Consider the following 10,629-nt stretch of genomic DNA (forward strand, 5'->3'; position numbering starts at 1 on the left):
TAGAAACTTTGGAAAGAAAAAGCATAATCTGGTAATTCATTGATATATTTAAATTTGCACTTGGCCCTGGCTATTAGTTCATCAAAAAGAAACACAAGAAGCACAATTCGCTTGGGGTTGTTGTTTTGGGGTGCTTGTTTGTTTGTTTGTTTGTTTGGTTGTTTGGTTGGTTGGTTGGTTGGTTGGTTGGTTGGTTGGTTGGGGTTTTTTTTGCTTAATATTCTCTGGACTTTGAGATTATGCTTGTTAACAGTTATTCAACCTGTGGCCATTGTTGCCTGTATCACTCTGTTGTGGGTTGGGATTTTTTCTGTTTGTTTTGTGCTCTGCTGAAATCCTGCATTCCTCTAAAAAGGCAAATCTTCAGTGCTTGCAACCAAGCTCTTGAAATTGGAAATAATATTACAGTCACTTCTTTGATTGCTTAGGCTTACCAGCACAGAACGCTTTATTTGTTGCAAATTATTTGCTCAGTTGTCATGATGAGAATAACCTTCATGATCTCTTTCAATGCAAATATGATCAAGACAGATGGTGACATCACCAAGAAACTTCTCTCTGAAAGGTTAATCTGCTTCCTAACTAGGAAACCTCATTAGCCAAGAGCTGTCATTCTAACTCCAAATCTCGCACCGATAGTAGTGGAAATTGCCAAGTGGCACATAGACTTGTAGACATTAATCACCTTTCAGCTGAATGCTTCCTTTCCAGTAAGTTCTCGCATTACTTTCTCCTATCAGTTGCTAAGCATTGGTATTTTAACATTTGCTCTTTGCAACCTGATTTATTGTCTATCTAATTTAACTTCAATACATTTAGACTGAAGCTTAACCTGGGTTCTGAAATTTGATCTACCTGTGCAAATAATAATTTTTCCCCAGCTAAGCTGAGACACACACTCTATTCCATTGAGATACCAGCAAATTAAACTGCAATGGTGTAGAAAGATATGAATGACCTTTACTGTGGTCTGTTTTAGCTGAGCAATTTCAGTACCATAGACTATTCCATAATACATTCAGGATGGGTGATACATTGTATTGATGCTTATGTCAAAACTCCAGATGTACATTTTTCCAGAATCTGGATTTGAATGTTTTTTGTTTGCTTTCCCTAGGCTAGGGTTTAATACTCTGATCAACAGATTTGTAATGGTTTCACCTTTCTCCTTTGGTGTTTGCTCTGTTCAAAAGACAGTACCCTCATCACCATTTCTCTTATTACAAGATGCATGTTACCACGTAGTGTTAAGAAGATAGAAGAGCTAAGGACTAGTCATAGTTACCAGGTGGGTGGATGGGCAGCCAGCCAGCCTAATCAAGCTGAGATCATAGGCACAAGATACTGCCCTCCTCCAGTGTTTTCTCACCATGCTAGCCCTAGCAAAAAACTTCCCAAAATACATAGTATTGTAGCACTGGGCTCTGCACTCTTCTTGTCCAGCTTTAGCTGTGTTTGGTTACCATGCCAAAATATCTATAAATGTTCTTCTGGGGGTGAAATATTTGCACTTGAGTACGCTGATTAAGTGCTATAATATATATATTTGCTTATTTATGCATTATATAGATGTATTTCTATACGTATGTAAAGACAATCCTACTAACCTGCCCCAGTTTCATCCAATAATTTCAATTGGATATCGAAAAAGGTATGCACTATGGAGTTGCTTGCTGAAGACTAGGAACATTTTTTTTCCTGGTACACTATGCTCAGGTTCAAGGCAGGGAAGATTTTCCAGCATCTTTTTACACTCTGCCTGACAGAGAACTCTGTGTTAGCCCATCATTTCTGTCAACATCAACCTAATGGATGTTAGAAATATCTGTACTTTAGAAATTCCACACAATATTAATGAGTTATTTTAGCACCAAATCAGCCCAGATCTGCAATAGTTTTTGTTTGTTTGTTTTTGGTGTGTTTGTTTGTTGTTTTTTTTTTAGAAGGGTTTAAAAGGTAATTAGAGCATCAGTGGGAGACAATTTCTGTCTGTACTTTAGAAACTGATCCTAAAAATCTTCCAGGTTCATATCCACTTTTCTTAATTTAAATCAATTCTAGATGGCCAGCCTAAACTCTCCATGAGAAAGTTCCCTGATCTGAACATGACCTTCAAAATGAATCATCTTGGAAGAGTTAATGTACTTTCAGTGTTGCTGCTGAAAAGACTCTTGATACTGCTTTAATAGTACTTGTTTATTTTTCTATTTAGTAGCTTACAATGGTTGTGTGCTTCAAGATGATCTAGCCCTCCGAGCAGTACTGTGCTCAGCCCTACCAACAATTTCCAGGTAAGAGTCTGGGCTACAGCTTTCTTGGATGACCTGTTAAGATAAGAACAGCAAAGGCCAGAATTACTTGTGAGGGAAGCGGAGGCCAAGTAAAGATTAGAGGGTTTATTTGGGATTTATTTTCCTTCCCTTCTTAAGAGAAAATCCTGAGAGACTTGATGAGAGAGCAAAGAACTGAGAGGACTTGAAGAGGGTACATAAGGTTAAAGGGATGTAGAAATTCCCTTTTCCAGGAAGAGGAGGGGCTCCTGCCAGCAGCTACTTTCTTCCTAGCAGAGGCTGAGAGATTGCATCTTTCCCCTAAATGGTATTTTCTGTTACTAAGTGAAAGCATAGAAAGGAAAACCAGAAGAAATTACCTGCTGTGGTAGTCTGATGGGGGCAACATGAAGAGCAGGCAGTCTGAGAACATCAGATACTGCTGTTTTAAGAAATTTCAGTTAGCAAGAAGGTTGTGGGGAATGTTTTCTTTCAAACAACACATAAAGGAGGTAAACACAAACATACTTGATGATAGTGGGAGTGCTGTTTATGAAGGCTGTTAGCTGGCAGTACTATTATGGATCAATGTAGGCAAATAAACTTCTGGATCTATCAAGAGGCAAGTAAAAACTTTATTAGATAAATAATTAAAATTTGGGTATTTGGTACTATAATTTTTTTTTCTTTTTTTTTTAAATTTTTTTAAAAAGGTAGGGTGATTTTTTTTGAGGTGGAATGAGGAGGATGCTCTTTTTTGGCTCTTTACCATATCTGATGGAATCAAACTCTCTTATGACTCTTGGCCTCATTTTTCTGCATATGAAACCTCTTAGAATACCTTGCCCTGGATAGACTCCAGCTGCCAAACTGCATCTAAAGCAACATGATTTATTAGCAGAACAAGTAGACCTCATTTCATTGTGATAGAATAGTGAATATTTTACCTTTCTAGATATTTCTGTTTGTTTCAAGCTTAAGGAGCACTTATCCATGTGTGATACAAGGTAATAATCAATACTTCTGTTTACATTTGGGGTTTTGTTTGTTTGTTTGTTTGTTTAGTTTGTTTGTTTCATTGTGTGTGTTTTGTTTGTTTGTTTTAATTGGTTTGCTTGTTTTTACCTACCTTGATGCTGAAATTATGCTCATCAAAGTAAATGGCAAGCTGATATTCCTCCTGTGGCATTTTTTCTTCCCCACCACTCCTTTCAAAAAAGACTAATTTAAAATAAGTCGTTTTCCCCACTGGGTCATCAAGGGAGAGTTATTCAGGGATAAGTGTCTCAAATAACATATTATTTTGACTAAATGCCTCATGCTTTCTTTTTATTAGTTTATCATTTTAAATGTGTTTCAAATATCTCATAAATATTGTCACTACTTGGAATAGTTATGGCAAAGGTGTCCTTGCTCATCAGCATGAGCATTGAAGTCAGAAATTCTCATGGGAGCAAATTGGTCACTGAAAAGAGTAACAGGTTCATGATGGAAGATTTTTAAGAGTAGAGGATGGTTGTTTAACTACTAACACCTGAAGAAAAGAGCTGTTTCACACCTTGCCATTCCACAGATAATAATTTCTGCCCTGATGGTGTGTAATATTTAAGTTTCATAGAGTTTTCTCAGGGCTTGGGTGCAGACGTGATCCTCGCACGTCACTCTCTCATTGCAATTTTCTTTGCAATGTATCTTTTCCTAATTGCTATTTCTGAAAACCTTGAAAAACACACTTTGCATTGTTTCAGTTTCGCTTATCATTCAGAATGGTGACTACTAGACCCTGCTAAATTAGGGAGCTATGTTTGTGTGGTCAGGTGCAAACAGCCTCATACAAGCTCTTTCTAGGTCCAAAATAATCAGGTGCAAATCAGTTCTCCTGTTCTAGTTCTGAGTGCTGCTGCTTGCAGGCCTTGCCCAGGCTGTTAGCTCCTGCACCCTAGAAGTCAGTTGAGGCAGATAACAAGCTCCAAAAAGGATTTATTCTAGCTGGAGCTGTTTAGCAGAAGACCAACTGCAAGCGGGGTTTATCCAAAAAAATTATTCAGCATTCTGACAACATTATACAGCACAGGTTCAGATGCTGGTTAGGAGTTCAATTACTACACAACCAGCTCAGACTCAAGGGGGTCAGAACCCAAAACTCTAGAGTGATGATTCAAAATGCACATCTTCCCATTTTGTGTCAGAGTGAGGACTTTCAGGGGTACCCAGGTGTGGCAGGATGCAAACCCCCCCTCTCTCCCCCTCTCTCGTTCAGTATGGAAGGAGTAGGCAGACCTCCCTCTCTCTCTGCTGTTGGAGGCTAACAGCTTCTTTTGTTTGGCCCCAGAGCACCCTGGCCAGGGCCATTAGGAGAAGAGAGTGCCAAGGTGCCAGCGAGCCGCTGGGCACCTGCAGCCAGTGTGGGGGATGTTTGGAGGCTTCAGGGGCACCCTACAGCCAGTGTGGGGGTGCAGAGAAGCTTCTAGAATGCCTACAGTCAGGTCCGATCAGCCAATAAAAAACGGGACTCTCGTCGAGACTCCGCCCATTGTCGCCGGTCTCTCGGAGCACGAGCAAGATGCTGCCACCAAGAGCTCCCCTCCCTGGGATGGAGACTCTGCTTGCCTTGCCACCACGGGTGTGAGTAAAACTTCTCACAGGATTGCGAGTATATTTATACTTTCCGTGCACATATGCACGTGTAACTTTCCGGGACCAATATGAGCGTGTGTAAAATTAATCCTCGCATAATCGTGGGTGTATTTTCCTCCCGTGCTTCCACATAAGCACGTGTAACTTTCCGTGCACATTTGCATGCGTACTTTCCGTGCTTAATACAAGCATGTGTACTTTCCACGCACATTTGCACGTGTAACTTTCCGTGCTCAATACGAGCATGTGTATAAATTATTTCCTCGCACAATCACGAGTGTATTTTCCTCCCATGCTTCCACATAAGCATGTGTAATATTACGTGCACATTTGCACGTGTATTAACCCTCACAGGACTGTGAGTGTATTATAAATTTACCCTCACAGAATCGCAAGTGTACACTTTATGTACTCACTACAAGTACGTGTATCTCTTTAAGAATAATCCCGCACTGTGTTTAGGCAAGCGTGTACTCTTCCCGGACTCAGAGATGGCTCCGGCATTGTTTTGGCTGAAGCCACGTGCATGCACTCTGTGGACTGCCTGTTGTATTAGTTGCTGCCCCTTAACAATTTTCATCAACTGATACCTGAACCTGTATTTAAGTCACTTTTGGAGTGCTAAAACCCTGTTTCTCACTGGTTTAATAAAAGTTGTTTTGGACCCTGTTGTCCCTTAAACTGGCTTCAGGGTGCCTCCGTGACACCACGAGATCACTTACCAGGTCGATAAGGTGTCTCAGTCCCAAAGGATTGTTCCTTAGATGGCCAGTCTAAGAAGGAGAGTCTTCAACTGCCTACCCACTCCAAGGAAGGCAAACTTAGTGGAGGTCTCTGGCAGGCTCCCTGGTTGAATCTGAGCTGTGTTCATTCATGGTAGTGGTCCAGAAGCTTCTCTCAGCCAAGGCCTTTCATTGATCAAGGGCCTTGTCTGTTGACCAAGGGGTGTGTGCATGACCACAGTGGTCCATCAGCCTAGAAGTTTCGGGGGTGGGGAGTGCATCTGCCACAGCATGTCATAGACCAAGGCAGCTGCTTGTAATGTGGTGTGGAGATAGCGTGTCAAACGGAAGAGGTGGATGAGGCTGATATATCAAGTTGTAAATACCATAGACTTGTTGCAAACTAAGTTTCTGTCTCTGCAGTCAACATAAAAATAAACAGTTTGGGTTAGTTAAAGGGAATCGGTGGTGATACACAAATAACTGCACTTCCAGCTCAACCATTCAGTGACGGATAACACTTTGGTTTACTTCTGTGTGTCACTAGCAGTCAAAGTGAATAGAAACCTGAGTCTAAATAACTGTGAATGGATAAAGTGAAGTAGAAAGACACAAATACCACCTTTTATAGAGCAGCACAGCATGAGAGCTAGGTTTACCTACAGACACCACGTGCTCAAAGCTTTGTTAAACTGGTAGACCTTCAGTAGGTAGATAACAGTAGTTCCCTCACAACCTTAAATACTAGGAGAAGGCAGAAATACTTTCATTAGGGATGTTATAGACCACTGACACAGGGATGCTATCTTGTGTCATGCTGCACTGCCATGGGGACTGTTCAAGGGTTTCTTATACTGCTAGAAAAATAACCATTAGCAATATTTAATACCTCTGATTCATGGAAATACTTTGAATCTTAATACAATTGCTGTAAAGAGACCTTGGAGAGGAGGGCTTGCCTCATAACAACAATTTCTCAGTTTTATTGTCCATTAAAACGACTTTATGCCTCAAAACCTAAGTCGATAACAGAAGAATTTAATTTTTCTTTTCTGTGTGTGTATATTGTGTTCCACAGCTTCCCTATCCTTGACCCTCAGAAAAATTTGCACAGTTACTGTTGCACGTGGTAAAAGTTCACTGTCGGTAAAAATGACGCAGAGTTAAAAAACTGTCATTGAACTGCCGTGTTAGATACCTCATTTCTGAATAGGTGTTACTGAAATGTAGTTCAAAATATTGTTGCACCTAGGAGCCTAAATACTTTTCCCCCCACCCTACAAAAATACTTGCAAAAAGATGAAAAATAGTACACAACGTTGAGTAGAGTTGGTGATGCAGAAAGAAAAAATAGATGAGTATAAACAGTTTGATGCCTCTGAGTTTATAGATGATCTTTGTCAGAAACATGAACCACAATAATGTGTATGGATTTTCTACTCTGAAGAAGTAAGGTAGTTTGAGCCATTGCCCAGACAAGAAACTGTTTTCTGATGCTGATCATGTGTCACGACATCAAGACATATGATTGAAGGAGTTAGGCAAACTCAGATGTGTCCAGAGAGGAATTAACAATATATTACCCAGACATTTGCTGTGATGAGAGAAACAGACAAAGCTGCTCTGTGAAGTCTTGTACTAATTCAGGAACACTTAGGAATAAGATGAACAGAGTTGTCTGAAATGTGCTAGCCCAAAATTGATGTGGGCCTATTTTTTTGTGAAAAAACAGTACCTGTCACAGATTATTCCTACTCTGAGACCAAAATGAACTGGTATGTACAGTGTTATACATACGATATCCTTAGTTTACACACACAATCTATTTTCTCTCTTGAGTTCTTCTGAGCTCCACTAGTGAGTGTTGTGCTACTATTGACTTGGTTTCTCACCTGGTTTTCTCACAAAGTAAAAAGTTTGACTCTTAAAGGGACAGAAGAGTACAGAATGTGTGCAAACCACGTTTTATGATTTCCCTACCTTCTTTTTCTGCAGTACTGACTTGGTAATAAATCAGTGTGTTGATTTGCCCCTTAGCCATCATCTTGAACGTTGCATTATGTCTTCCTCTTAATATGAACAAGAATTTCCTAAGGCAAAGGTGGCACTTTTGAGTTCTTGGTAAATGATATTGCAGGTCTAACGGGATCAAGTGAGATAAGCCGCTCTGAACCTAAACATGGTTTCGTGCCTCCTCATTTCTTGCTGCACTGAACCCTGTCTAAAATAATGCACTTAAAAATGTTTGAATTACATCCCAGCAAGCCTCTGTAAAGCCTGAAAAAAACCAAAATACAGTATGTGTGTGTGTAACAATATACATACACACAGTATAATGCAGTAGTAACTTGGGAGGAGTTCAGCATGAATTTTCTGGATCATGGAAAGACCTCTGCCTTTTTCTGCTTTTTATCTTTCTGTGTATATACATAAAATGTGCATGCATTGTTGTTTTGCTTTCCTTCCTTTTCATTTTTTGCTTAGAAACCTGAGGTACCTGGGGTTACAGCAGCAGGTACAAGCTAGTGGTTAATTAGTATTCTGTCAGGGCCAGAAGAAATATAAACTTGCAATTCATAATCAACTATGAGACACTTAGAAAACAGTACTTAAGCTGACAGAATCAGTTTTCATTTTACTCTTCACAGTGTTTGTACTTTAAATTCCCCTTTGGGCTCAGTTACAGACTGTGCTGTGGATCTCATACTGGGTTTTCCCGGGAATCGCTCAGCAGTCTAGGGGCCTTAGGGTGTGATTCAATAAACCCTTGTTCTTCTCTCGGTAGTAGGATTCACAACTGGTTATGCAGACACATCTTCTCTGCATTTCAGTGGCCTGGCATATATGTATAGTTCATTGTTAGATTTCAGCAGTCTTGGTAAATTATTGACAACACAATGATACACTCCAATGTATTACACAAATGTAGTCTTTCTATCAGTTTGCCTGTGCTTGAGCTTTAGAGCTGTCCATTGTTTAGCTGTTTTCTTTTTTGCCTTTTTTTTTTCTTTACTGATCAATGGTACTGTCCCAAGCACGCTTGCGGCTGTACACTTGTAAAAATTTTGTAACCTTATATCCTAACCTTCTTCTGATGCTAGGGATGTTGTAGTAATAACTGTTACTAGATCCATGTAGTGTATAGGCAAGGCTTGTATTTTTTTTTTTTTTACTTCTATAAACAAGAGTAGATTTTTAAGCTTTTCTTCAACTTTGTATTACACTGCACCCCTTTGTATCACCTTAGACAAACAACTACACCAATCAAGATTATTTGTTAGGAGATTTCTGTTTTTTCCACCTCCAGGGCTCTTACACTGTGTACCCATGGAAAAACATGAAATGATCTCCTGCTCAGATAACTCTCTTCTAATTGCAATGTGAAAAAGGAATTGTTGGATGACTTATTTTGTTTTTCAATGAACCAGGGAGATGGACATCCTGCTTTGCATTTTGCAGCATGCTTTCTATTGTACTTGCCAGATGGGTCCAGGTGCCTGCAGGGAGCTTTGGTGAAGCTAACAAACTTGGTGACGCAGAGATATCCAAGGGATTAGAACCTCTGTTGAGACTGAAACTGTCCCAATGATCAGGCCAACTTAAACAGGAAATAATGTAATTAAATCCCATCTTCTATGTTTATTTATCCTTGTGAGGTTTTTTTTGTTTGTTTTTGTTTATTTGCTTTGTGGTTTTTTTTTCCAGAATTTTCTCTCTGGTTTTGGTATTCAAGCACTTCAGCATTTGCATTGTATTTTTTCAGAAAGCACTCTGAGTCATATTCAGTGAATGCTGCTGTGTAAATCATGTCTTTCAATTGATTAACAGTTTAAAGCTTTCTTTCCTTAGAGCAGTAGCTAAAATTAGTAACACCACAAAAAGACTCTGTCTGTAAGCTATGATAATGTCTTTGAAATAAACGTTAAGCTATTCACTTGGAGTGTAAGTTTATGCAAGCTATTCTGGTTTTATTCAGGGTGGGCTCTCAAGCGGATTAGATTGTGTTAGTCCATAATTAATGAATCTATAGTGCTTTGAGACCTATCAATGAAAAATAGCTGTAACAACTTCTCACTGTTACATTTGTTCACAATTAGAAAATGCAGCATCTTACAATTAGTCTGGATGATTTCATTAGCTATAATCTTGGTGTGGAACGTTATGAACAAGAACTCCAATCTGAGTGCTTTCAGAGTTCCTACTATAGAGATGATTAAGGAGACTGTGTCTGTTTTGCAATGACATTTAAAATGCATTTTATTTGGTTATTTTGCAGGAATCAAAATGAAACACTTCCATCTTCCAAAATTATGCAAAAATCTTCTCCAATCTGCTGTTTCTCTTGTTCTTGCCTCCTTCCTGTTCCCATAACTGAATATATTAAAAGTGAAGTTAATGACAAAAAACCTCTACAACTCCTTTCTGAAACTCGACAAAATTTGAAAGTGTTGAAAGAAAAAAAAGGTACATCCTGGTTGGTAGCAAGAAGAGAGGATGATTTGTATTTTACGCAGCAATTCTAAGTTTTTCTTTGCAGCAGTTCTTGGTCACTTTCAGCTTCAGATAATTTTTTATCTTCAGTAAGATCTAACATTACCTAGCATTGGTAGGAGGAAACTTATTTCTCTAGAACACAATTCAGCTTTTTCAAACTCTTAACAATTCTTCTTTGAGCTCAGACATTCGGAGTGCAAGCAGGACTCTTCATTCCTGTTTAAGAAAGTAGCAATGCTGAGGAATTCACTTGTACATACCTTCAGCTGGCTGCTCTTCTGGCCCCTCTTTCTTTCAGAGCCCAGAACTGAATTAAAACAGACCGGGTTTGCCCTCTGAATACATCTGCAAGCTAAATCCCATCAGCCTAACTCTTTTGTTGATTGACAGTAGTGGGCCTAGAATTAAAAAGAGAAGGAGAGCACAGTATACAAACACATTTTTATGATCAACTCACCTGAAATGTAAGGTAATACTTTTTGTGCTGGCAGTCCATATACTGTATC

Source organism: Patagioenas fasciata, chromosome 2 (assembly GCF_037038585.1).
Source record: "Patagioenas fasciata isolate bPatFas1 chromosome 2, bPatFas1.hap1, whole genome shotgun sequence".
Taxonomy (NCBI): Eukaryota; Metazoa; Chordata; class Aves; order Columbiformes; family Columbidae; genus Patagioenas; species Patagioenas fasciata.